Source organism: Physeter macrocephalus, chromosome 10 (assembly GCF_002837175.3).
Source record: "Physeter macrocephalus isolate SW-GA chromosome 10, ASM283717v5, whole genome shotgun sequence".
In the NCBI taxonomy this organism is placed as follows: Eukaryota; Metazoa; Chordata; class Mammalia; order Artiodactyla; family Physeteridae; genus Physeter; species Physeter macrocephalus.
The window spans coordinates 45,587,535-45,615,245 of NC_041223.1; the positions used below are offsets into that span (position 1 = coordinate 45,587,535).

The window sequence follows — 27,711 nt, forward strand, 5'->3', positions numbered from 1 at the left end:
CTCATATGAATGATTTAAGTGCCTACATTAAATTTTTATTTTTATTTTTTTGCAAAAAATGTGACATTTCAAGCTTAGATTATCATAGTTTACATTTGGGGAGCTACAGCAGGGCACTGTTGGCAATTATAGGTCTTTTAAAAGAGAAACTGAAAATACAAATACTACTGTTACAAATACAAGCATTTCACTCAGTTCTTCTATGAGGGTCCATCTGAGTTTTGTCAGTTGCAGTGTTTCTGTAGCTGTAACAAAAACAACAATATCTCTGTGTTGTTTTAATCATCTGATCAGTAGACGCAAGCTGAAAAGGGCCTTATATCTTTTTTCATGAATTTTTGCTCCCCTGCTTTTCAGACTTCTCTGATAAAGCAGGACATTTTGATATCTATTTACTTCACCTTTTCCAAGTTTGCTTTTAAAGTTAGTGAGAGTAATTTGCTTAGTGATATGGTGATTGCAATCAATTGATTTTCTCCCTCTTTTTACTATTTATCATTTTTCCTCACCAGTGGACTCAAAGGCAGAACTCTACGTTCTAATAAAGTCAAATAAACACCACAAGCTTCATGATGGATGGGAAATTTGTCTCGGTTGAAATGTGGGATGGGACAGTTTGTTATTGAAAACATTCATGGGTAAAATTATAGAATCAGCATATGAAAAAATGGGTGGAACCCGGTTCCCCTGCATCGGCAGGCGGACGCGCAACCACTGCGCCACCAGGGAAGCCCGAGGACATTTTGATATCTACTTACTTCACCTTTTCCAAGTTTGCTTTTAAAGTTAGTGAGAGTAATTTGCTTAGTGATATGGTGATTGCAATCAATTGATTTTCTCCCTCTTTTTACTATTTATCATTTTTCCTCACCAGTGGACTCAAAGGCAGAACTCTACGTTCTAATAAAGTCAAATAAACACCACAAGCTTCATGATGGATGGGAAATTTGTCTCGGTTGAAATGTGGGATGGGACAGTTTGTTATTGAAAACATTCATGGGTAAAATTATAGAATCAGCATATGAAAAAATGGGTGACCAGCAGCAAATATCATGCATGTTCCTTCCTTTAAACACCCTTTCTTTTCTTGGTCCCTAAATATGGGCATTTCTTAAGATTTGCTCCTGGATTTTCTTTTCATTTCTAAATATACGTCTGCTAGAATTCTGGTCTACACTTTCGGCTTTAACTGTCATCTCTACGTAGATAGAGCAACTACTAGGTCTCACTGGACACTGTGCTGGTTATTCTCTGCTTGCCCTTGAGTTCTTCTCTGCCCTGCTTTGTTCCATGAGAGGCTGATTGCGATAGACTGCATTACCCCAGCTCCTTGCCCTGCACTCTGGTTGTATTTAGACAATGGAAGGATGGGAGGAAAGTGAATTAGGGTTATTATTTATCTTCCCTCCTCACTGCTGAACCTCGATTCTGGCTTCAGCTCTTGTTGGCAGGCCCCTTCTCTACCACCAGCTCTCAGTGGGCTCAGTGTAACATCATTTCCTCCGCTTGCTCCTTTGTACCTGGAGTTAAGGGCAGTTTCCTTCCGTTGCTAGTTTATGTGACTATCTCTTTTGAGTCCCTTAATCCTGCCACACTTTGTATCCTGACAGAGGCAGCCTCTCACTGGGTACCTGGAATCATGGTAAGTGGTTAACAAAACAGGTACAGTTTTTGTCTTTGTGGAATTTAACGTCCTAGTCTGTGGGCATAGTCGATAAACTAGCAAACTAAAAGTAAAAACAACAACTACCATTTACAGTAAAATTTATGGTAAGAACAAAGTGGTGTAAAAAACAGACAGATGTGGGGATTTGGAGGGTGAGCTAATTTAGACATGGAAATATGTTCCCGTGGGGCTAACACATGAGGTAAGACATCAGTGATTAGAGGTAAGCTAGCCATTTGAAGGGCAGGAGAAACAAATCAGCAAATACAAAGAGCCTGAGGCAGAAAAGAGGTTAGTGATACTTTAATCAATATCTAAGTAGAGGACCTCATATTTAAAATCTCTTCTTACATCTTAAGCTGTTTATAGATGTATATTTATATACTAAACAAAGACTTAGATTGTACTTGCCAAGTGCCAGACACTGTTCTAAGTACTTTAAATTACCTCATTTAATCTTCATTAATATCTTAAAAACAGATGCCATTTCCTCCACATTATAGGGGTGGAAACTGTAACACAGAGAAGATATGTCCTATTGTCATCTCAGATTTGGCAGATCCAGGACCAATTTTATTATTTCTCATTTTTTCAGACGTATTTATATCAATGGAATTCTCATTATTTCAATCCCACGGGGTACAAACTTTGATATTGGACTTCTTTTTTTTTTTCCCATTCCTCTCATTCCCTTTATCAGGCATGAGCCCTTGTCAATTATTCCTTCAACACATCTCTTATAAGTGTCACTGTCTTTCCATTATCACCAGCAATGCCCTAATGCAAGCCCACTTCCCCCTTAGATCACTGGATTACAGTAGCATCCTCTGATTGTCCCCCCGCCTCAGAAGGGGAGGGTCTGAAGAAGCTACCAGATTATTTCTTCCTAGAAAAATCAATTCATCATGTTCGTCCTCTTTTTTAAAAAAACTGCTGAAGTCCTCCCAATTCCAAGCAAAAGGACCCATCATGAGAGCGTGTGGCAATCTAACTTGTTTCTCTTTATCCTTAATCCCCTGTTCTTTCATCGTGGGTCTTCTGTACCTGCTTTTCTGATTTCTCTACTCTTTTCTGAACATGAAGGAAACAGAAATTCCATGTGTACCGCTGTCTTCAAGCATAAATCAGGTGAACATGTTAGTTGTAGGGGAAAACGTGTTAATCTAGGAATCTATTAATATTTGGAAGATTCAATTAATATATATTACAAAAAGATTACACACATGTGACTGAGAGCACATTTATAAATATGAGAAATGACTGCCTCTTCCTGCATCCACCATGCTGATTAAATAACAAGGTAGTGTGTTTTAATTGTTTGTGTGTGTGCGCATGTGATGATCACAATTTCATTTTCTTTAGTCAGCCGTGCTTTTGCTAACTTGAATGTTGTATCTAGCTATGAGGAATGTATTTAAGGAAATTAAATCCATTCACATAATATAGTATATTTACTGAGCCATTATTATGTGAAAATTCTTTTTTAGGAGCCATAGGGAATAGGAGAATAGGATATGCTTTTCCACCCTAAAGGACCTTAGAGACCACCAGAGTTCAAAATGAAGCTTATACAAGTTCACCTGGAGGGTTACTGGCAAATAGTGGAAGGAGCTGTTAGAGGAACGCAGGCACCAGGTAGGTAGAAACCACTCATTAATTGACACGGTACTTGGATTCACCACTTTGTAATGGAGTTTGAATTTCTTTCCCTTTAGCCCAAAGCTGCTCTCTGGTTCAGGGGTTAATCTTCACTTATGCCTTTTAGCATTAAGAAACTGCCAATATTTGCCTGAAATTAAGAACTGAGAAATCAATGTTTTTAAAAAGTCCATAATAACCAATCTCCTAGGGTATTTACTCACTTTCAGAATCACTTCTATTTCAATCAGTGCAAAAGCTCTGGATTTACTATCCTGCCTCAAGAGCTAGTCCCTTTTCCCCGACCTGATATGTTCTTGTGTCTGCATAACTCGGTCTAGAATAACGCCCCAGGAGTTCCAGTCTGTGGAGGCTTTTGTCGTTCTCTGTACCTCAGGGTAGTTAAAGGACAGGAGAAGGAGTCTCAGTATTTCAAATCCTTTAGAACTCTTTGGGGTGGCCATGTACACCCTGATTTCAGTTCTCCTTTGAAATCTCCCCATTAATATAAGTTGTATATATGCCTCTGAGTTTTTCTCATTGTCTGAGACAATAACAATAGGAACATACACACATTGTCACTCCCAAATACAAACATTAGCTCTCACAGACAATACAGCTTAAACTAGGGGGTTCTAAATTCAACTGTGTGCTGAGGCCAGCTAGGAAAACCAGGTGAGAGTGGGGACACAGTGTCACAGGGAGAGATGGGGACTGTGAGAACCTCTGCTTGCGTCCATCTTTTTGTTACTACACAGGAATGAGAGTCTTCAGTGTTGCCATACAATTTGAATTATGTCAAGAGGAGCTAGAGATCCATAGTTTTAAAATAAAAGGACATACATTTTTAAGTATTGTGATGATAAATTTTATGTGTCCACTTGACTGGGTGCCCAGGGATTTAGTCAAACATTATTCTGGATGTGTCTGTGAGGGTGTTTTTGGATGAGATGAACATTTAAATAGGTAGTCTGAGTAAAGCAGATTGCCCTCCCTAATATGGGTAGGCCTCATCCCATCAATTAAAGACCTGAAGAGAACGAAAATACTGAGTAAGAAGGAATTCTTCCTGCCTGACGGGTTGAGCTGGGACACTGATGTTTTCTAGCCTTTGGATTCAAACTGAAAAATTGGCTCTTCTTGGGTCTCAAGCCTGCTGGATTTAAAGTTGGAACTCACACCATCACCATCCCTGGTTGTCAGGCATGTAAACTTAGATTGGAACTCCACCACTGGCTCTTCTGGGTCTTCAGCTTGTCTCCATAATTGTGTAAGCAGCCAATTCCAACCTCTCTCCCCCTGACATCCCTCTCTCTCTCTCTCTCTCTCTCTCTCTCTCTCTCTCTATATATATATATATATATACATATATATATATATATGCACACTCATACATACATACATATAGTGCCTATTGGTTTTGTTTCAAATAAAATAAAACAAAACAAAACAATGGCATGAAGTCCTTCATGACATGCCTGAAAGCCACTGCCATCATTTCAGACTTTATATTAAATCTGTAAGAGAACAGGTAAACATTTCTTAGCTGCTCCACACTTTTCAAAGTTCATTGCATCTCACAGTGAAGATATGATTTCAAGTTAGTATGTAGAACAGCACTGGTGATTTTATTAATCTTCCTTTTCCCTTTTAATGATCTTTTTTTAGATCTTTCGAAGGCCTTCTAGGAATAAGAACCACCCCGTTTATGGGCCACACACTTGTCAGTGACTGTTCTCTTAGTGACACAAAACCCATGCCAAAGCTTACTGGGACTAGTAAATTCTTGGATCAGAGGCCTCATCCTCCTTAGTCCTCATTAGAGGAGGTATTAGAGAAGCAGGGGATGGGGTTTCATTATTCCAGTTAGGTAAGTAAAGAGACTGCACTTTTAAGCAAACCAAAGCACATACATCAAAAGGGTTGTTGATCTTTAAGGTAGTCTCCTTAAAAACTATACTTTTAAAATAAAAATTCTGCCATTTATTCAAATGATATTTTTATTCCTCTTTCAGAATTGCCTTTTAAAACAATTTCACAAGGAAATTTTCTACAATTAAATTAGTTACTCTTTGTGTTTGACTAAAAACATGAACAACCAAATTAAAAAATTCACCTTTTCAAATAACTTTTGGTTAAAAGGTGAATTTAAATATACCCTCAAGAAAGAAAAAAAAAGATTTGCTACCCCTAAGACTACATAAAAGAATGCACCGTAGACAGGTGGCTAAAATATTTTAAGCAATGGCCATATCACTGGAATAAATGCATATTATGCAAAGATGGCTGCTCTGAAGGGGTCCCATGGAAGGGCTTTGGTGCATTTTATTAGAACTCAGTCTTGTTACTCAAAGCAAGGGTTGCAAACTCATTGAGTGACTTGGGTTGGGAATAAGACAGCAGGAAATGTGGTGAGTTTAGGAACGAGGCTCTGGCAAGAGCAGGCAGCTGCTCTTCAGCAACACCAGGTGTTGTCAGGGAGGCTTTGAGCCATGTGTTCTCAAACTGCTGGTATTTCAACATCTGTGGAGAATGCAGAGGAGTCTGGTGACGTGGGGCTGACTGGTACCATTGGTGGGCATGTTTCAGTCATGTGGTGGCCAGAACAAGAGCGGGGGGGAAGTAGAAACCCTGAGTGCAGATTGTGCATTTGCATTTACCTGTGAAAGGAAGAAAATAAATTAGGATATTAGCAAGGTCCAGTGGACTTTCTTTAAGGTGGATGTAAGTGGGAAGGGAGGATTCTGAGCGTAGGATATGAGTAATGTGAGTGGAAAGGGAAGAGTGAAAATGTTGTGGAGAGCAGGACTGAGGAACATGGAACCAGGGAGCTTGAAAAGGATTAAGCCAAGGGTCCAGGATGAAGGGAAGGTTATGGGAATGAGGAAGGAGATCTCATCCTCTGAAACAGAGATTTATTGTGGTAGAGTGAGATGATCAATAACTTGGATAAAAATAGAAAACACACTTATCAAATCTGCATTCTACCAATCTGTGAGGAAGAGCTAATGTGATTGATAATAGAGTTAAGATTCAAGAAGTCATGTTGGAATGTGGGAATGATGAATTGAAACAAAATTAAGTTTAGTGATGATAAATGCAAAATTTTCCCTTATACTGAAATAAATCCTTTAAAGTACAAGAAAGGAGAATAAATGACTTTATACCATTTCACGTGGAAAAGATTAGCATTTTACTTGATAAAAAGCTTACGTATTAGTAATACCAGAAGGGTAACATAATTGCTTCAAAGCTAATGCAAACCTAAGTTTAATGGAGAGTATAGGGTCCACCTCAGGAGAGTCTATAATTATGATATGTGAAATGTCTAAAATTGGGACAGAAAGACCAGTCTATAACTGGGGCACTAATTAAACAAACTATGATATATCCTTATAGTGGAATACTCTGTAGTTATGAAAAAGAATAAGGAAGTTCCCTGTGTACTAATTAGGAAAGATTTTCAGAATATATTGTTAAGCAAAAGATGAGGGTGCATGATAGTACATATAGCTGCTACTTCTTGTCTATGAAATGGAGAAAATAAGAATATGTAATCATATTTTTAAAGTTTACGTAACAAAATTCCAAAATAATAAAAAAGGAATTAAAAAATGTGGTTACATGTAGCAGGCTGAGTGGGAATACAGTAGACGATGACAGGGTAGGAACCGTCACTGTCCAAATTGGATAGGGACCCTATCCAAAATTATATTCTTCCTAATGATGGGGTTTGCACTACATTTATCTGTTCTTCTTCTGTAGTGTCTTCGATAATATTTGTCAGGTAGAACTCTATCAACTAAATATTTGCCAATCAAATGAACAAATGAATGAGTACATGAATGATATGACATGAGATGACAACTCTCCTCAAATGTACAAATGACTTGTGTCAAATAAGAATTAGCCCTGTTTTTAGTTCTATGTGATCAAACTAGAACGAATGAAAGAGAGTTAAAACCAGATTTTTCTTTCAATAACCATTTTTGAGAGACTATTTGGTAGTAGGTACTAGAATTATCCAGCAGAATAAGACATGGTTTAAGCTTTCAAGAGGGTTGCAGTTTAGAATCAGGGTGTCAGGCTCAGAGATAAGTACATTATAACAAAACAGACACAATGCAAGAAGCAGGCATAGAAAGTATGGAGAGTGCTGAATAAACCTGGGATGAAGGGGTATGTGTGAGTTTGAGGTGGTCATACTTAGCTTCCTGGAGAATGGCATGGCTGAGCTCGATCTTAAAATAAAGAAGGGGAGGGAAAGGAAAGGGGAAAGAAGGGATAATCCAGGGAGAGGGAAGGCAAGGGCAGAGACTCAGGGCACAGGAGAGTGGAGGGTGTTGTGAGGAACAGGAACATCAACCAGTTCATCTTGGTGGGAGCTGGGAGCATAGAGATCAGAGCAGGGATGGCAGGAGATGTGACAAGAAAGGGACGCAAACAACCTTGAACTCGGTATATTAAAGAGATTTCTAGCAGGCTGCGTCATCTAAAGAGGGAAATGGTCCTCAGTGGAGGTTTTCATGTTCAAGCCCAGGCAGGCTACATGACCTCTTGCTAGTGCTGTAGAAAGTAAAAGAGCATGGGCTCAGAATTTAAAGTAGAATTTTGTCTTTTAAAAGAACTTTATTGCAGGAAGAAAGGAGGGTGGGGATGATTACATTTGAGTTCCCTGACACATCAGAATTGCAGGTTCTCTTTTACACAAGTGCTACTTGTGATCACATCTACCATTGCCTGCTGGTTAGCAGGAGAGGTGGGTGTCATGACCCTCAGGGAAAGGAGAGGAGACCTCATGATACTAAGCAGTGGGGAGAAGGTGGATCTTGAAGTGAGTAAACTTGAAAAAGGTTGTTTGCAAAGGGTGTTGATAACATGCATTTGAAAAAACCTTGTAAGCAGTAAAGCATTAAGCAGCTATCATTTTGTTGAGGCTTAACTTTCTCTAAGGACTCTCATGTAGAGCGGTCTTATTATGGAGAAGCTGATTTTTTTTTTTTTTTTCAGAAAAGACAGTAAAGAGAAGAAATTTAAGCATAGTGTAAGGGGTTGGACTAGATCGTCATTTATGATACTTTACAGTCCTGAGTTCAGAATGTGAAAGATCGCTGTGAAAACCTGCCTTAGGACTGTCTGGCCTCATGTCATTCTGAGAAAAAAATCTTTTTGAGAGGAAGGAAGGTTTTTTTGTTTGCCTTTGCTTCCCACGACTTACTACAGAAGCTTGCTACCTAGTAGGGACATGGGCTAAGTAGCTTCTATAAATCTTTTAATACACACACAAACACACACGCACACCTTTTACAGATGCAAAAGCTGAGATGCAGCAGTGTTAGGTAACCTGCCTGAGATCACACAACTAGTCAATGATGGAACACACAAGGTTTTCTAACTCCCAAGCTCATGGTCAGAGACTACTGTACTGGCAGATTTATTTGGCTTCTTCTATTATTCATTCTTTTTCTATGTATTTTAGATTTTATTTTTTTAAAAAAATTATTTATTTATTTTATACAGCATAGTTATCTATTTTATACTTATTAGTGTATATATGTCAATCCCAATCTCCCAATTCATCCCACTACCACCCCCTCCCTCACTTTCCCCTCCTTGGTGTCCATACTTTTGTTCTCTACATCTGTGTCTCTATTTCTGCCTTGCAAACCAGTTCATCTGTACCATTTTTCTAGGTTCCACATATATGTGTTAATATATGATATTTGTTTTTCTCTTTCTGACCTACTTCACGCTGTATGACAGTCTCTAGGTCCACCCATGTCTCCACAAATGACCCAATTTCATTCCTCTTTATGGCTGAGTAATATTCCATTGTATATATGTACCACATCTTCTTTATCCATTTGCCTGTCGATGGGCATTTAGGTTGCTTCCATGTCCTGGCTATTGTAACTAGTGCTGCAATGAATATTGGGGTGCATGTATCTTTTTGAATTATGTTTTTCGCTGGGTATATGCCCAGTAGTGGGATTGCTGGGTCACATGGTAATTGTTTTTAGTTTTTTAAGGAACCTCCATACTGTTCTCCATAGGGGCTGTATCAATTTACATTCCCACCAACAGTGCAAGACGTTTCCCTTTTCTCCACACCCTCTCCAGCATTTGTTGTTTGTAGATTGTCTGATGATGCCCGTTCTGACTAGTGTGAGGTGATACCTCATTGTAGTTGTGATTTGCACTTCTCTAATAATTAGTGATGTTGAGCAGCTTTTTATGTGCCTCTTGCCCATCTGCATGTCTTCTTTGCAGAAATGTCTATTTAGGTCTTCTGCCCATTTTTGGATTGGGTTGTTTGTTTTTTTAATATTGAGCTGCATGGGCTGTTTATATATTTTGAAGATTAATCCTTTGTCTGTTGATTCATTTGCAAATGTTTTGTCCCATTCTGAGGGTTGTCTTTTCATCTTGTTTATAGTTTCCTTAGATTTTAAATAATTTTCAAAAGCTACACAAAGGAAACAGGGTGGGATTCTTTCCCCTTAAATTAAACCACAAGGTTCTCGTGCTTGTTAAGAAGGAATCCCAGGGTAGCAGCCTGCATCCCACGGGGAGCCCGTGTCTGCTTTAGAGATTTGTCTTGTAATTTGGAGAATGGTCGAAGCTGACAGTGTAGTGAAAAGGGTACAGTCAGTTTCCTGACATGGGAAGAAAGCCTGCTAAGAGGTAGTCTCCCTGGAGCCCCTGGGTGCCAAGTGTGGGACAGAGCTAACAACTTCCAGAGGGATTTGGGGCCAGCCCTTCCTCTCCAGATGGCTCATTTCAGGATGGAGGGTCCCACAGTGGGGGGCTGTGGAAGGGGCTGTCCTGGAGGCAGGAGCAAGCGATAACAATGAGGAACCCTTCCGATACCAACTGGGGCACGGTGTCCCTGAAAAAGAAGGATCTGAACTACTGTTGCCTCACAGCAGGAAGCTGCCTTTCACACTGCTCAGCTGGACTCACCCGGGCACTCCTTTTGATGTGAATAATTATAAAAGCACTAGATACAATCTTGCATATGTTTCATTCTTTGGCAAAAGTGTTTATACTAATTACTAGCATTTTGAGGGTGTGTCATTGTAGCCAGAAACTTGAGGTGGATGCTTTTTTTTTAACCTTATAAGAGAAGCTACAACACCCTACACGTGTGGTCCTGTATTAATGAGTTACCGAGAATATAATTTAACTAATTTTGGCTGTTTTCCTCTTCTATATGTTATTTCCTTCCTCCTTCCCTGAGCGATTGGGCTTGCAAAGTCTGCAGCAAATGGAACCCTGTAGCCATCATTTCTCTAACAAACAAGAAGAAAAATCAAATATAAAACCCACAAAGTTGGTTTCCCTTCACATAGCTATGATTTTCTGTTTTCTACCTTCCTCCTACAAATAAAATCTAAGAGAAACAATACTTTCTAAGAACTCTTTTAGTTTTTCTAAGATTGTAATTATGATAACATTCGGTTTTACCTTTTGTTGTACGTCTAACCTCAAAGACCTTCTACACTTGCTAAGACATTAAATTTAACACATTTGGAAACCACTGTTTGACTCGTTTCACTGTTGCTCGTTTGGCAAACTGCTGTTAACACTTTACGCTTTTTTTGCTACTGGGCGGGGCCAGCCTGCCCCCCGCCCACCCCTGCCCCACCCTTCCGGTGGCGGACCTCGCGTCCCGGGCCTGAAGGCCGCGGCGAGCGGGCCTCCTGGAGACGCGGGCGAGCGCGGCCGTGTGGCTCGCCCTCCTGCCACAGACACGGTGACCCTTGTCCAGCTTCCCGACTCTAAGCCCTAACGCCACCACACAGCCGGCGCCCGCCGGGCCTGCGCCCACCTTGCTCCTTACGCCTCAAGCCCCGTGGAGGAAGAAACTACCCTCCCTTTTTGCAGGTGGAAACCCAGGGACCGGACAGGTCACATGACTAGCCAAGGTCACACTGAACGGGGACAAGGGCAGCGGGGACGGGCCGGGCTGGCCGCCTCCGAAGCCAGGCGGTTCGTCGAGGCCCCCGCGGCAGCCCGCCTCCCCGCAGAGGGCGCATTGGGGCCGCGCTGGGCCGCACGCGGGCGAGAGCTCCCAGCTGCCGACCTCGGAGTTGCAGGGTGACGACTCAACGCCAAGGCCAACCGAGAGCAGGCGGCGGAGGCGTCAGGTAGGTGAATCCGAGGGACTTGGAAGCGACAGCTCTCACCTCCACAGCAATGTCCTTGCAGACTGAGGGAGAAACGGACCGATAGTGTATACTTTTAAAGAGCTTTTAAGACATACGTTATGTGCTCATTAAAATAATTAGTCCTATTTTGTAGGAAGTTGAGTGACTTGCAGGTTGGCAGATGGTAGGTGGAAGCTGGTCTCTGATTTGTAATTTAGGGCTTCGATCATTGCGTTTTCTTGCGTTTCTGAGAGAGAAAATTTATCTCAGCTGCCAGGAACCCTTAGGCCATTTTCCTCTCAATTTATGGCTGCTTCATGTGTAGCTATTTAATACAGGGGGAAGAAGCGGAGGGTGGAATTAGACGAGTATTTCTGGAAGGGTTGGTCCTTGACTGATTTCTTCTGCCTCCCAGGAATATCGCTCTGGTCACTGTTGTTCAGGTGGAAGCACCATTTATCTCAGAGTTGGTTTTTTTGGGTTACTCCAGAAGAAATAAAAAGGATCAGGAGGAACTGAAAGATCAAACAACCCACCTCCCAAAAGAAGTGGGGAATGTGACAAGAAGACATCACTCAACCCTCCAGAATTTCCTGGGTCTCTTCTGCCATCTTCTCTCATCTCTTTTCTAATTCTCTTTCCCCTTTCTTTCGGTGTTGATATCCATTTCTTACCTTCATCGGTTCTGTGAATCTCTTGCCCTTTCCCTTTCCTTTTCGGTCTTTCTGTGGTATCTGGAGAGGGTATGACGTTGGCTCTAGGTAGAACAAAGGATCTCGGTCTGTTTGACAAATAGTTAAGGAGTCAAGAGCGTCAAGTCATGCTTGTCTGTGTCAAACTCTAATGAACAGTATTACCTCTTGCTTTTACCAACAGCTCGTTTAGCTAGAGTGGGCAGTGTAGTCAGGATATAGCTCTCTATCTTCATCTCCATCTCTGTTTGCATCTGCATCTCCACCTCTCCTCTATTTCTGTATCTTCGTCTATGTATCCATGGCTCTCTCTCTTTCACTCACTCACTTGCTTTCTCTCTCCTTCCTCCAAAGTGAAAAGGAGAAAACTATCAGTTATATTTTGGTTTTACACATCTAAGTAAAAATTTATTTTCCTATTTGTCCCAAGGATTTGTAAAATAAGAGTAATGTAGTGATACCTATAACCAATATGTTGATATAAAAAAGTAACATTTAATAAGAAAATTAGAAAGTGTTACAGTTGGGCTGGGGATGCTGAGAGATGTCTGATTCCTGCTAGACAAAATTCATCTGAGGAGATTCTTAATTATAAAGGTCCAGATATCTGGGAGTCACTGAACTTGAGACTTTGCCCCCTTTTAACAAATTTTATGCTGAAATTTATGGAAAATTTCCATACTACATAGTGATATTTGTTGTTAAAAGTCAGTTATTAATTTAGTAGACAGTAATATGACAGCTTTTCCTATTTTTTTTTTTTTTTTTTTGTGGTATGCGGGCCTCCCTCTGTTGTGGCCTCTCCCGTTGCGGAGCATAGGCTCCGGACGCGCAGGCTCAGCGGCCATGGCTCACGGGCCCAGCCGCTCCGCGGCACGTGGGATCCTCCCAGACCGGGGCGCGAACCCAGTTCCCCTGCATCGGCAGGCGGACGCGCAACCACTGCGCCACCAGGGAAGCCCCCTATGTTTTTTTATTAAAGGAAAATATCAAACGTTTGTGGTAGTCAAGCAATTAGGAAAGACTGGGAGCAAAATGCTGAGAGTGGAGAAAACTTCAACAAGAAGTAAACTGGCTGTATGAGTGGGAAAGATGACTATTTACGTTCTTTGTATGAAAGTTTAAGGCAATAACTGGAGGGAAAAACCCTAAGTACTTAATACTAAAATTTATACTATTAGTTTAAGACTCTCAGAGAGACAGGAGGTCTAAGATTAATTACAACTTTTTATTAAAACGATTGTGGCAGAATTGTTAGTTGCCTACCCAATATCCACTTGCCCTTTTCTTTATTCACTAAAAGAAATTTTATATCAATGGGTGGCTATCTACCCAGCTAAAAACTATTTCTCAGTCTCCCTTTAGATATAGGTGTTAATGAGCTATAAGCAGGAATCTTTACCAAGGGTACTTACTCAGTGACAAGTGCCTTTTTGTGCCTTTTTATCTTTTTTTTTTTTTTTTTTTTGCGGTACGCGGGCCTCTCACTGCTGTGGCCTCTCAACCCGTGTCCCCTGCATTGGCAGGCGGACTCTCAACCACTGCGCCACCAGGGAAGCCCCTGTGCCTCTTTATCTTTACTTTTACCTGTGTGTAGACATGATAGATGGAGAACAGTGGCTATCTTGTGACCATAAGGTGACCTTCAGAATTGGGGCCATGGGACTGGCAGGCTGATAGAAGAGCCTAGGGTATCAGTTATACCTTGGAGCTTCCATACTAGCTTTAGTCTGCAGTACATCAGAAAAATTATCCCATTTATACCTATGTGTGTATGTATAGTTTGTGTATTTCATGTGTGTATATATACACACATATATCATAATCAATCTGGTTGATTCCCTCAAGGTTTCTTCTCCAACTTTCAGCAGTCTCAGTCACATTACACTGTTCTACCTTTTCTTTTTTTCTGTGTGCTTATCATTTCTTCACTGCTGTACAGTTTCTTTTGTATTATGTGTATTGTCTGTCTCTCTTTGATAAAATATCAGCTCTACTAAGGCAGGGATCACTGTCTGTTTTGCTCATTGAAGTATCCAGAGCGCTCAGAACAAGGTCTGGCACATGGTAGGTGCTTAGGAAATATTTACTGGATGAATGGATGTGCTGCTAAGTACACATAATGTCAATGAAATACTTGGCAACATCGAATAATAAATTGTAAATAATAGAGAACATAATCTTCCATGCATATGTGGGATATTTGTCCCTGGATTTTGTGTGTAATGTTGGTTATTAAAACTTGAGAAAGCATAAGGGGATTGGGGAAGGACTACAAAAGGACAGCTAGAGAGGGCTGGCTATGAAGGTGGACTTTAAAAGATTAAGATTGCTTAGTTTGGTCAGCCAAGCTGAAAGGAAAGTTAATCAAAGTTCAAAAATTCTGTATGGAAGTTTCTTCCACTGTGAAGTACCTTGTTCATCTCTACCCTGCCCTCTCCCTCCACCTCCAACCAGGTAGAGTTAGAGGCCCCTCCTCTGTCCTTCTCCTCTCTACTTTCATGAGATCTCCTGCCTTAGAGAACTTCTGAATGCTTCACTTTCTAAGGTGTTCCCTGTGAAGCTGGTGTATTAATAGGTGTTATGCAAAGAAAAATCATGTAAATAACTTTACATAAAGTATAAGTAAATAATTTTGGATTCTTAGTCTTAGTAAGTAATTCAAAAGAGCTAAGGCTACTTGGAGTATACAGATGACTTTTTGGAAGTTAATATCTATGGAATAATCCCACCTCCTATGAACCTATTTTGGGGTCATTCTCAGAAAAGTATACTAAAGTGGAGAAGCTATGAATCTAATTGAGTTTATCAATTTATGTTTTTAATTAATGAGTTAAACTACAAAAGAGAAAATAAAAAATTTCCCTATAGAACGTTGGTTTTTAGTATCATAACCATTACTAACCCACTTATTTGTAATCTTTCTCCTTTGGCTTACTTTTCATATTTGCGTAAGGAGAGAATTTGAAAAATCACATTGCCCTGTGCCCATTTTTTTAATGCCAGTATGGCAAAACATTTATCTGTAAAATTATTTCACCACATGTCTTGAAGTTTGTTTCTATAAATGCCCTGATTTTGCATTTTTATAGACAGTATTCTAAAGGAAGATATTGTGGCATTAATTAACCTTTTTTTGAGAAAGTATAACATGGTTGGGTTTGTATATATGTGCAAAGATTATTTATATAGAAATGGGCTTAGGGAATAATGAATTCATACTCGGAGCATTGTGGTATGTTTATCACAACAAATATGCTATTATTAAAGTTGGGGACTTTTTGGATCCTCATTGGCTACAACCAAGGAATGATTCTGGTTTCTAGGGGTGATTCTGGTTTCGACAGGTGGTTCTTTGCCAGTATTCTTCATGATGGCCTTCATGCAAGGAAGTTGGGCCCTGCCTATAAGGCAGTACTCTGAAAAATCATTATTAGAAAAAGGAATGGCCCTTTTGCCAGCTAAGGAAACTAATACTTTTTATCCTTTATTCCCCTCTAGTCACGATGGATAAACACATTAATTCACTGTGTACAAAGGGCATGCAGCTCAGTTATTTACTAGAGGCATAAATTAAATGCTGAGCATAGTTCAGGAGGCAGAGCATCTTTCTTTCTTGAAAAAGTAGAAGGAGAGAGAAAAGCTTTAGATGTTTCTAATCTTGCCTGTTCATATTATAGTGAACAAATCAGGTTTAATCCATTTCACTGTTGGGCTTTAAATTTTCATGTTTTCTCTCTGTTTTTCTGTAGAAGCTGGCGTGCAGACCAGCCGTAGTGCTTGTTTGTCTTTATCAGAACAAATGTCTCCATTCCCACCAAAGGGCTTGTGTATTCTTTACCCTTTCTCCTCCAAACGACCTGTCAAAACTCAGAAATGTCATGTTAATGTTTTATGGACAGACTATCCCAGCTGCTTCAGGAAATGGCAGCATCCTTTCAATAATTTACATGGCGTTTCTGCTCTACTTCTTCTTGTGTCTGTGAAGTTTCAGCAGTGAAAAAGCAGACAGCAGTAGGGCTTCTAGGTAGTGTATCTGTCTCTAGAGCTTTGTCCACTTCTAGTCCTACTTTTTCCTTCTTAAATAAAAAAGTCAAACAATTTCCATTTTCCAGGCCAGTAGGAACCATCAGTCCATTGTCACACACGGGCTGTGTTTCAGGTTCATTTTGTGGTTCAAGTTTCACACTTGTTTTTACCTGTTGGATTTATTAACTGTACTTTGTAGTTAGCAACTTATTTTACATTAACTTGTTCATTAAGGGTTCCAGCCATAAATATCTTGATTCCTTACCTTGAAGAAAATGTCCTGGCTAAGAAGAGAGTGCATACTTCTTCTGTGCGAATTTGATTTATTCATCTAAACTCTGGCACATTAGACTCAAGTATTTTTCAAGTGTAAAAAATATTATCATGAACAAAGTTTGCCTTTGGTTTAAATTTGGTGTGGTGGAAAGAACAAAGGCTTTGCAGCCAGGAGGCCTCGAATCAAGTTCTAGTTTTGTGCCTAACGTAACCTTTTTGGAGTCATAGTCAAGGATCTCTGTTTCTTCATCTGTGAGGTGGGAATTCTAATACTTGTCTGACATCTCACAGGACCTGTGTGAGGACAAAATGAGATGCTGTATTTATAATGTTTCATAAATAGAGGATCTTTAATCAGATCCTTTCACTCTGTGAGTCTGGAGCTCTCACACATATTGCCCTTTGTATCAACCTTTCCAGGCCTTGGTGCTCTGAGTCAACACAAGTCCAAGTGGGCAGGGCTTATTAGAAGCAACATAACCTCGTGGCTTCTGGAAGTGTGAAAACGCCTCCCAAACAAGAAAGCTGTAGCAGGGGGAGTGCAGTTCGGTGCAATCTTGTGTCAGAGAGTGTGAAATGTGTTACATAAGGGAAAACCATTTCTGCTAATTTCCTTCCAATAAAAGGATGCCCTACACCAAGGCCTGGTCATCTTTTTCTAAACTCTCATTCTGAGGCATTAAAAGGCATTTACTTTTCTGAAGAACCTTAAACTTACAGGTCTTTGGTAGGTAATTTTTAAATAAAAGAGCATGCGCTTTTGTTTAGGGGTTAATTTCCAGGGCAGGTTAGCTTCTATGCATAATCTAAAGTCTTGGTTAATAAAACAAAAATCTAGCATCCACCAAGAGGTGCATATTTTCCATCTTGAAAATATATATTTGGAATTTTACTTTACATGTAGATTATTTTTATACATAGCACTAAGTATCTATCATGGCAACTGTATATAAATTTGAATGCATTATCTTATGTTCTGGTATGTTTAATTGCCCTGCATCTAAATGGTTTGTACATAGTTTCAGAGATTTCCCAACTTTATTTCTTATATTATAATATCTCCCTTACCAAAATGGGTTATTGCCTTGAGGTGGGGATAGTAAGTAGAGAGGCTTAAGTAAGTAGAGAGGCTTAACTTACATACACAGCATTTATAGTCTGCCTTATAGTTACTTCTGAGCTTATCTTTTTGTTCTTTTTTTTTTTTGGCCATGTGTGCACCATGTGGGATCTTAGTTCCCTGAACAGGGATCGAACCCGCACCCACTGCATTGTAAGTGCGGAGTCTTAGCCACTGGACCACCAGGGACTTCCCTTCTGAGCTTATCTTATCTTTCCTTTGGTGCAGGGGATTCAATCATGTTTTCATAAGTCACATAATTACTTGAATATATTAGTTGCTGAATAGATACTTGTAGAAGGAATAAATTACTGTACTTTGTACTGTCTTGACAGAACGATTTCCTAAATGATTTTCATAATCTTTTCCTTTCAGCACTTTACTATGGCAGACTTAAACCATCTAAACTCTTGGGCCTGTTCAGTGTGAATTCATGAGGCAAGTGATTTCATGTCTCCAGGTATCAGTTTCCTCACCTGTAGAGTGAAGATGCTGACATGGGCGCTCTACTTCTTCTTGTGTCTGTGAAGTTTCAGCAGTGAAAAAGCAGACAGCAGTAGGGCTTCTAGGTAGTGTATCTGTCTCTAGAGCTTTGTCCACTTCTAGTCCTACTTTTTCCTTCTTAAATAAAAAAGTCAAACAATTTCCATTTTCCAGGCCAGTAGGAACCATCAGTCCATTGTCACACACGGGCTGTGTTTCAGGTTCATTTTGTGGTTCAAGTTTCACACTTGTTTTTACCTGTTGGATTTATTAACTGTACTTTGTAGTTAGCAACTTATTTTACATTAACTTGTTCATTAAGGGTTCCAGCCATAAATATCTTGATTCCTTACCTTGAAGAAAATGTCCTGGCTAAGAAGAGAGTGCATACTTCTTCTGTGCGAATTTGATTTATTCATCTAAACTCTGGCACATTAGACTCAAGTATTTTTCAAGTGTAAAAAATATTATCATGAACAAAGTTTGCCTTTGGTTTAAATTTGGTGTGGTGGAAAGAACAAAGGCTTTGCAGCCAGGAGGCCTCGAATCAAGTTCTAGTTTTGTGCCTAACGTAACCTTTTTGGAGTCATAGTCAAGGATCTCTGTTTCTTCATCTGTGAGGTGGGAATTCTAATACTTGTCTGACATCTCACAGGACCTGTGTGAGGACAAAATGAGATGCTGTATTTATAATGTTTCATAAATAGAGGATCTTTAATCAGATCCTTTCACTCTGTGAGTCTGGAGCTCTCACACATATTGCCCTTTGTATCAACCTTTCCAGGCCTTGGTGCTCTGAGTCAACAGAAGTCCAAGTGGGCAGGGCTTATTAGAAGCAACATAACCTCGTGGCTTCTGGAAGTGTGAAAACGCCTCCCAAACAAGAAAGCTGTAGCAGGGGGAGTGCAGTTCGGTGCAATCTTGTGTCAGAGAGTGTGAAATGTGTTACATAAGGGAAAACCATTTCTGCTAATTTCCTTCCAATAAAAGGATGCCCTACACCAAGGCCTGGTCATCTTTTTCTAAACTCTCATTCTGAGGCATTAAAAGGCATTTACTTTTCTGAAGAACCTTAAACTTACAGGTCTTTGGTAGGTAATTTTTAAATAAAAGAGCATGCGCTTTTGTTTAGGGGTTAATTTCCAGGGCAGGTTAGCTTCTATGCATAATCTAAAGTCTTGGTTAATAAAACAAAAATCTAGCATCCACCAAGAGGTGCATATTTTCCATCTTGAAAATATATATTTGGAATTTTACTTTACATGTAGATTATTTTTATACATAGCACTAAGTATCTATCATGGCAACTGTATATAAATTTGAATGCATTATCTTATGTTCTGGTATGTTTAATTGCCCTGCATCTAAATGGTTTGTACATAGTTTCAGAGATTTCCCAACTTTATTTCTTATATTATAATATCTCCCTTACCAAAATGGGTTATTGCCTTGAGGTGGGGATAGTAAGTAGAGAGGCTTAAGTAAGTAGAGAGGCTTAACTTACATACACAGCATTTATAGTCTGCCTTATAGTTACTTCTGAGCTTATCTTTTTGTTCTTTTTTTTTTTTGGCCATGTGTGCACCATGTGGGATCTTAGTTCCCTGAACAGGGATCGAACCCGCACCCACTGCATTGTAAGTGCGGAGTCTTAGCCACTGGACCACCAGGGACTTCCCTTCTGAGCTTATCTTATCTTTCCTTTGGTGCAGGGGATTCAATCATGTTTTCATAAGTCACATAATTACTTGAATATATTAGTTGCTGAATAGATACTTGTAGAAGGAATAAATTACTGTACTTTGTACTGTCTTGACAGAACGATTTCCTAAATGATTTTCATAATCTTTTCCTTTCAGCACTTTACTATGGCAGACTTAAACCATCTAAACTCTTGGGCCTGTTCAGTGTGAATTCATGAGGCAAGTGATTTCATGTCTCCAGGTATCAGTTTCCTCACCTGTAGAGTGAAGATGCTGACATGGGCAATTCCCAAGTTACCAGAAGCTGATTCCATTGTTTTTCTTATCACTCAACTCAGTGCCATCTCCCTGATTTAGATGCTGTTACTCCTACCTGGAATTTCTCATGTGCATTAGGGCACACATGTAACCATATGGAATTAATGACTTCATCATATCTGTGTCAAATTTCCCTAGAACTTCCTTGCACTTTTGAAGTAGAAATTAGGTGGAAGCAGGAGTGTGAGTATATGTGTACAGAAATTGGAAAATGTTTGCAAAAATAGGTATTTGTTGTCTGTAGATGGACTGATTTTTCTTAACTAATTGAAGAAAAGGAAATCAGTTTGTTGAACCAGCAAAGGATGATTTGCAGCTCTTGAGAATTCTCCAGCTATCTGCAGATTAGGACACAGCCATTGGAGATCCCTAACATCTTGGAGAAGATAGTTGCAGAGAATAGGGAACCTATGTACAATTTGGCGGGCGGGGGCGGGGTGATGAATATCCTTCTTAAAAATATGTGATGCAGGGACTTCCCTGGTGGTCCAGTGGCTAAGACTCTGTGCTCGCAATGCAAGAGGCCCAGGTTCGATCCCTGGTCAGGGAACTAGATCCCACATGCCGCAACTAAAGATTCTGCATGCCACAACTAAAAGATCCCACATGCTGCAACTAAGACCCTGCACAGCCAATAAATAAATAAATAAATATTAAAAAAGAAAAGGAGAGGTCACATGGGAGCACGTTGCTGTAAAGCTCTGGTACCTGTAAGTCCCTCCAGAGCACTCCTGGACCTGTTCCTAAAAAAAAAAAAAAAAAAAAAAAAAAAAAAAGAAATGTGATGCAAATAACATTATTTATTCCAAGGAGATTACATTTACCAGTTAACCTAAATATGTTGCTAAGTGATGCAAGCGCCATAACTTAAGTTTAACATTTTTATAATGGAATATATGCTTATAAATAGTTTATTATTTCTCACTCATAGTTATTTTTCACTCAAATAGTCCATGGTGGTGTCTTACTGCAGCACCCTCCTGCTCACCATTATGGTGGAGGGGAAAGCATCCCTGGCGGTCATCATAAGGATGTTTATCCTGCATTGTGTGGCTGCGAAGGCTCCTGTGTTGCAGAGTTCCAACTGTTAACTCTCAGTTTTGATCTTGGCTTAAAGAAGGACCACCCCCCATCTGCCACTTGCAGAAAAAAATAAACCACTTTCCATTGCTGCATGTCACCAGTCAGCAGATGTTACCACTGTCTTGAACTGGGCATGATCCATAAAAATTATTTAATGTACCAACTAACATTGTAAAATAACCTATTATTTGATTTTTTGTATTATGATTTATTAAAGAAACAAGAGACTTTGCCTTTCCAGAGGGAAATAAAGTGGATACAGCTACCAATTTAGGTATCTGTTGAAATAATGAAATAGTAATGAAAAAAGTTAAACCTAGATGAAGACTGTTACTGGTCACAGTTACAGAAAGTGAGGCATAAATATTAGGTATTAAGGACTTCTTGAATGCTAAAACACGTAGTTGTGCCATCTCCCTCTTGAAGGAAGCTGGGCACTAAGAAATGTGCTACGCTTTTGGCAGAAAGTTGCTGGCTCAGTTACTGAGTGGTTTGGTCCCAGCTGTGGTTTGATTGATGGCACTGCATCGGAGAGCGCTCTTAGGGGAGCTGTTTACCTCCGTCTTCCATCTGGAGCTGCTGGGATATAGTTCACTGTGATGATGGCTACTGAATGAGCTGCACTGGCAGGACCTCAGCAACAAGGAAGGATGGTGGCTGGGGAGCGGGCCCAGAATCAAAGGATGTCAGGGTAATGAATGGAGCTAAGCACAGAACAGCCAACGCTTCTCAAACGTGACGGGGTGGCAATTCAAAAAGAAGGATGGTGCACAGCTTTTAAAACTACAAATCGGGGAAATATCACGTTCCTTTGTTCTGTCACTTAGAGACGTTACTTTCTAGAGATTTATTTCAAATCAAGGAAACATTGTACTTATGACTGAAGTACAGTGACTTTGTTGACAACTACCTATTTAAAATTCATTTGACCACATTAGATTATAAACTTCTTTTACGGAAGGTATTTAATATTTATCTGGGCACATTGACAACCAGTAGAAGAGGTGCGTTCTTGATCCACAGGTTCTCTAGGAATCTGTAATTATTATGTATTAGGAAAATGACAAGAAGTAAATGTTATATATATATATATATATATATTCTTTATTTAATGGGAAATGGTACAGAAAAGTCCATAAAAATAGTACAGAAGTGATAGTACAGAAAAGCATTTGCAAGAGGTGGATGCATGCACACACTGCACCAACCACAGGTGTAGGTGGAGTGAGTGCTGAGTATTACAGGGATTTGAGAGGCTATTGTAGAGGTGAGGGCATGTCTGGGAATGAAGCCAGCAAGAGAGTGCCTAGAAAACGTCTGTGGAAGGGAGTTGTAAGGAGAGATTGCAAGGTAGGAGAGATGTGAGTGTCTGGGTTTTTTTTTTTTTGCGGGGGGGTAGTTTACTCTTCTGCTTGTGGCTATGTATTATCACTCTGGCACTCTAGTTTTGCACAGTGTTACTAATATCCTTTCCTTTTCATAATAAAATCCATTTCCTAAACTATGCTGAGAGTTACTGAGCATGGCATGTAAAATATCCCAGAGATGAAAAATGTAAGACTTTTAAGAAGAATGAATACTTAGGCTAGATCCTGAGTCGGGTTTGAATTGGGGCAGTTTGGTTGGTGGAATAAAATTTGTGAGCATTACTTGTAATTTGATAAGAGATTATTGCAGTGATGAGATCAAAATGGTAGTTGAGGGAGGTAGAGTTAGCTGCGTTGAGTTCCCTAGGATTATTTTCTGGAAGGAAGTTTGAAGGAAGGAAAGATGGAGTAATGAGAACATAGCTGAAGTATCTACACATCTTGGTTCTCACGCAAACAAGGAAGGTCCAATCAGAGAGTTATATCTGTTTGTCAGCACTTTCTTTTATGACAGTTTTGTTCATTTTGCTATTTGGAGTTCATGGATTGATTCTGTGATTCTCACTATCCTGGCTATGCCATGTATTATCACTTTGCTCCCCATTTTTGCACAAAGTTAATATAATACTTCTATCTTTTTTTGCGATAAAATCCATTTCTTAAACTATGCTGATTAGGTAAAAGAATGCTTTTTGGAAGCAAAATTGCATTGTGTATTCTTTTGCTTTGTAGGCAATATTTTTTTAAGGCCTGCACTCATAGACACTAAGATTCTCATTAACTGAGGCAAGTACAAACAGGCGCAAAGTAATTAACACTTGAGAATCAGTAAAATTACCAACTAGGCACCTAGTTTGTGTCCACTGCTTTGTATTTGACTGCTTTTTAATCTCTCCACAACAATACCATGATGTAGGCATTAAAATGGATCGAGTAATTTGCCTGGGGTTATGTGGTTAATGAAAGGATGAGCAGAGATTTGCACTCAGCTCTCTGAGTGGACGCCCACCTTTTACCCATTACTCAATTTTGCTTGGATTTTTCTATGCTTGATTATCTAGACATTGAGTTTTTCAAATTTTTGACATCCTACAAGCTGCTTCTTAGCTAGCTGCCCCAGGGAAAATGAAAAAAGGTAGAATATAAAATTCATCAATCTTGTTACTTAGTATAGCTCATAAAAAGTTTTGCTGAAGAAGAAATGGTAACAGATGCCTCAAATTAGAAGCGTATAATTGTGTAACTATAATTTAAATGTTTAAATTCTGTCTCTGATGTAGAAAATTGTGACTCAAAAACAGGAGTTACAATGTAAAACCTTTGCATCTAAAGTCAACATTTTAAGGGAATGAAAGTTTCCCATTCTTCCATATGTTCCCATAAAGTGTGATTGACACTTTTATTAGATGTAAGTATTGCTAGATATACTAAACATTATTCTAAAGCATTTAGCTCAAGTTACAATGCTTTTTTTAAGAAGAGATTTTCCTTTTTAAATGTGCTTGCTGTTTCTGTTTACTGTTAACTTCTGAAAAATTTATGGAAAATTATTTTCTGAAAAGAATTATGGAAAACTTTAAATTTGGATCTGTTTAGTGTATTTGAGTCAGACATTTGTTGTGGGCTGGATTATATCATCCTAAAATATATGTTCAGATCCTAACCTTTGAATGTGACTTTATTTGGAAATAGGGTTATTGTGCATGAAATCAAATTAAGATGAGGTCATACTGGATTACAATGGACCTTAATACAGTGACTGTGTGTTTATAAAGAAAAGAAAATTTGGACACAGACACAGAAAGACACATAGTGGAGAGTGCCATGTGAAGATAGAGGCAGAGATTAGAGTGATGTGTCTGTAAGGTAAGAGACACCAAGGATTGCCAGCAACTGCCAGAATCTAGGAGAGAAACATGGAACAGATTCTCCCTTAGAGCCTCCAGTAGAAATCAACTTTGCTGACACCTTGATTTTGGAATTCCAGCCTCAGAACTATAAAAGAATAAATTTCTGTTGTTTTATGCCACCCAATTTGTGGTACTTTGTTCCGGAAGCCCTTGGAAACAGATACAAAAAAATCAACAACAAAGTGCATTTTTCTCCTCTAGCGGGTATTTTCTTTTTCCAGTTTTACACTTTTTCCGTAATGTTAGCAATAAACTCCTAATAGGGAACAACCAAGAAGTATACATATATTCCTTAAAAAAATTTTTCTTGAAGGCACAAGATTTCCTAGCATAAAGGCATTTCTAACTTCATAGTTCTGAGTGCATCTGGACTACATTTTATTTTTAATATAGCTACAGTGCTTTTTGGGAGGAAGACTTTTAAGACTCTCAGCAATTTTCAAATATGCAATACAGTATTATTAACTATTTTCATCATGCTGTGTGTTACGTTTTTATTTAGGAATGGCAAAGGAAGACTTCCTGGTTCAAGATAAAAGGATTCAAACCATTTATGTGAATTCTTAGGCATCAAATAACATCTACACAATAAGATATAGCAGATGTGCTACTGTTAGGAATCAATGTGTGATCCTATCTCTGAGAAAAGAGAAATGTGTTGGGCAAAAGGATGGTGGGCACACGCCAGCAAGGAGGCACTCAGTTTGAAAAGTTTGAGTCCCTGCACTTGACCAACCTTGCTTATATTTTGTCATTTATAACTGGGAAAAATATCCTTCACTTTAACAATCTGTTAAGTAAAAAACGACTAAAAATAAAACTCAAGATAACTGTAACTATTATAAAGGATAAAGTCATAAAAATGATTTAGAAAACCAAATACTAATTGGGTACTGTATACTTTGTGCTTTTGCATATGTGGTCTTGTTAATCCTTCGGTAAACCCCATGATATACAAATATCATGGACAATTTTCCCTGTTTTTTCAGTCAAGGAAACAGCATCAGGGATGTTTAATGACTCAGCTGTGGCTGCAAAGCTTGTTATTTGCAGGGTCAGGTTCCAAACTTGTAATGCAAATCTTCTGACTCACGTAGTCACCAGTTGCCTCTTTTATGCTAAACTGCATTGAGATGACCTTCTGTCTACTAATCTAGAATATAGAATGTTTATGAAACATCCTGGCTGAAAGAAGGCTCAGTGAAAGAGATGCAGAAATGATTTCTTACCTGGGGACCAGAGGCTTGATCTGAAGGATCAGATCAGGTCTATGTAATTCAAACATTTATATGAACTCGAGCATTTTACAAAAGGATCTTTTTTTGAGTGCCTTCATCTGCACTAACTAAGGAGAAGTAGAAATAATCAGCAGACATAAAATGAACAACATGCAGTGGGTTCCGATAACCATTTTTCAGTTTTTACTCATGAGGGGGTTGCTGAAAATGCGTCACCCGCGGCTGAGATTTGTCTGCAGCTGGTCCTGTGGGATCCTCCACAGCGTACCTCAGGGAATTCCAGTCCTGGCAGAGCAGTTTGCAAGGCTTCAGGCATTTTACTAAAGCCTCAGTATTGACATTTGCAGTGGACCCAATTGCAGAGAATTGAGTTCTGGGTCTTGACCAGTTGACACCCACAATGGTGGCATAATGGCAAAATGCACTTATTATCCATCATGCCCTAAATAGTATAGGCTCCTGTTCATAAATGCCCTTTTAACCCTCTACCCAAGATAGAATGGTTTACAGACCCTTTTCTGTCCTCAGCTTGTCTGTATATTCTCTTATTTCCTAACCAGAGAAAGCTCACCTGAGATTTTTGCCCCAGCAAAGATGTATTGACATACAAAAATACCTTCCTTTTTTCTCTTCTTTCTCTTTCTCACATAGCCTCTTTTTGGCTTTGTTGTGCTTATAATAGACTTTTCCTTACTTTTGCTTTGAATATGTCTCTGCAGGAAGGATGTTTCTGGTCATTGCAGTCAGGCTGAATTGACAAAACCATCTTCTGGGGGATCTTAGTGGGTCATTACAGCTGAGTAAGAGGTTCCTTTTGCCATTCTGAAGTCAGTTTGCTTTTTAATATATTTTATATGATTCTAAGTCCATCTTAGACACGATATTTCTGTTTTTTTAATTCAATATTCCATAAGAACATATTCACCATTAAAGAACTTCTTTTCTCACAAAACGTGCAAATTTTCAAAATGCCATACATTAAAATAGAAGATGAAGCAGAAACTAGGACATAACTTTTTTCCCTCTCCTCAAAATTGTAGCATGGAGAGTCCCCACTAGAGGGTGTCATTGAGCTGTTATGGTGTATATGACCTGCTCCCACACAGGGTTTATTGCCTGGCAGTCTTGCCTCTTGAATGCATAATGTGGATAGTCTGGCATGCAAGGGAGGAGGCAGTGATGCTTCATGGTCCTAAGATTCTACGTGTCCAAATGGAAAAAAAGAGAGGTTTTGTATATATTTTTAAATTTGATGAGCAAACTCACGAGATAACCATTCTTCACAAACAGCACACATTTGTACACACATTCACACATAAAACAAAACTTCACAAAAGCCTAAAGATACTTAGCTTCAGTAGAAATATTGTTTTCTCTAGAGTTCAATGAATCTAAGACCTGAGGTCATGCAGATTGATGCATTTTTTACCAGGAAGATTAACAGAAACATTTCCTGAAGCTTTACTGTGTGTTACTTCCCGTTACCCCTAATTACTAGGTTTGACTGTAAAAATTCCCATCTAGATGCTTCTTTTTCATTTCCTATCTCAGATGCCTTCATTCTCCATGCCACTCACATCAGAAACCTAGGGGTCAGTCCCAATTTTTACTTACCTCTAACCTTTTTGGACTAATTAGTCACTAAGTCCTATCTCTCAAATATACTTCCTGTCCAACCTTATCAAGATTGAGTTAGTTCAAGCCTTCAAGAACTCAGACAAGCCTATAACTAGTACCCTCTTTCCCTCAAGTCTCTCTTGTCTATTCACCCTCTACTTGCCTTCTAGAGTTAACTTAAAAAAACACAAATCTAGATAGTGCAAAGTGACCTTGGTTTTCTGTGTTAGAGTGTTTTCATTATAAAACATTGTAAATAATTTTTAAATAAAAATACTGCATTTGGCTGTAAGGAAAGATGGACCACATAGCCTGGCATATAGCAAGCTCTTGATAAATGTTTATTTATTTATTTTTTTATCAGTTCTCCCCCGCAAAGCCTTTACCATTTTATTATAAGTGTTAGGTGATATGTTAACTT

General features: G+C 39.2%; 3 non-coding genes across 3 annotated transcripts; 1 reads left to right on the forward strand and 2 right to left on the reverse strand.

Annotated features, from left to right (window-relative positions):
- Positions 1–17,687: 17,687 nt before the first annotated feature.
- On the reverse strand, positions 17,688–17,760 carry TRNAV-UAC (transfer RNA valine (anticodon UAC)). Its single transcript has one exon. It is a non-coding gene; the product is annotated as a tRNA-Val (tRNA).
- A 1,894-nt stretch (positions 17,761–19,654) lies between these two features.
- TRNAV-UAC (transfer RNA valine (anticodon UAC)) lies at positions 19,655–19,727 on the reverse strand. The gene has a single exon. It is a non-coding gene; the product is annotated as a tRNA-Val (tRNA).
- Positions 19,728–20,552: 825 nt separating this feature from the next.
- TRNAC-GCA (transfer RNA cysteine (anticodon GCA)) lies at positions 20,553–20,625 on the forward strand. Its single transcript has one exon. It is a non-coding gene; the product is annotated as a tRNA-Ala (tRNA).
- The last annotated feature ends 7,086 nt before the right edge of the window (positions 20,626–27,711 follow it).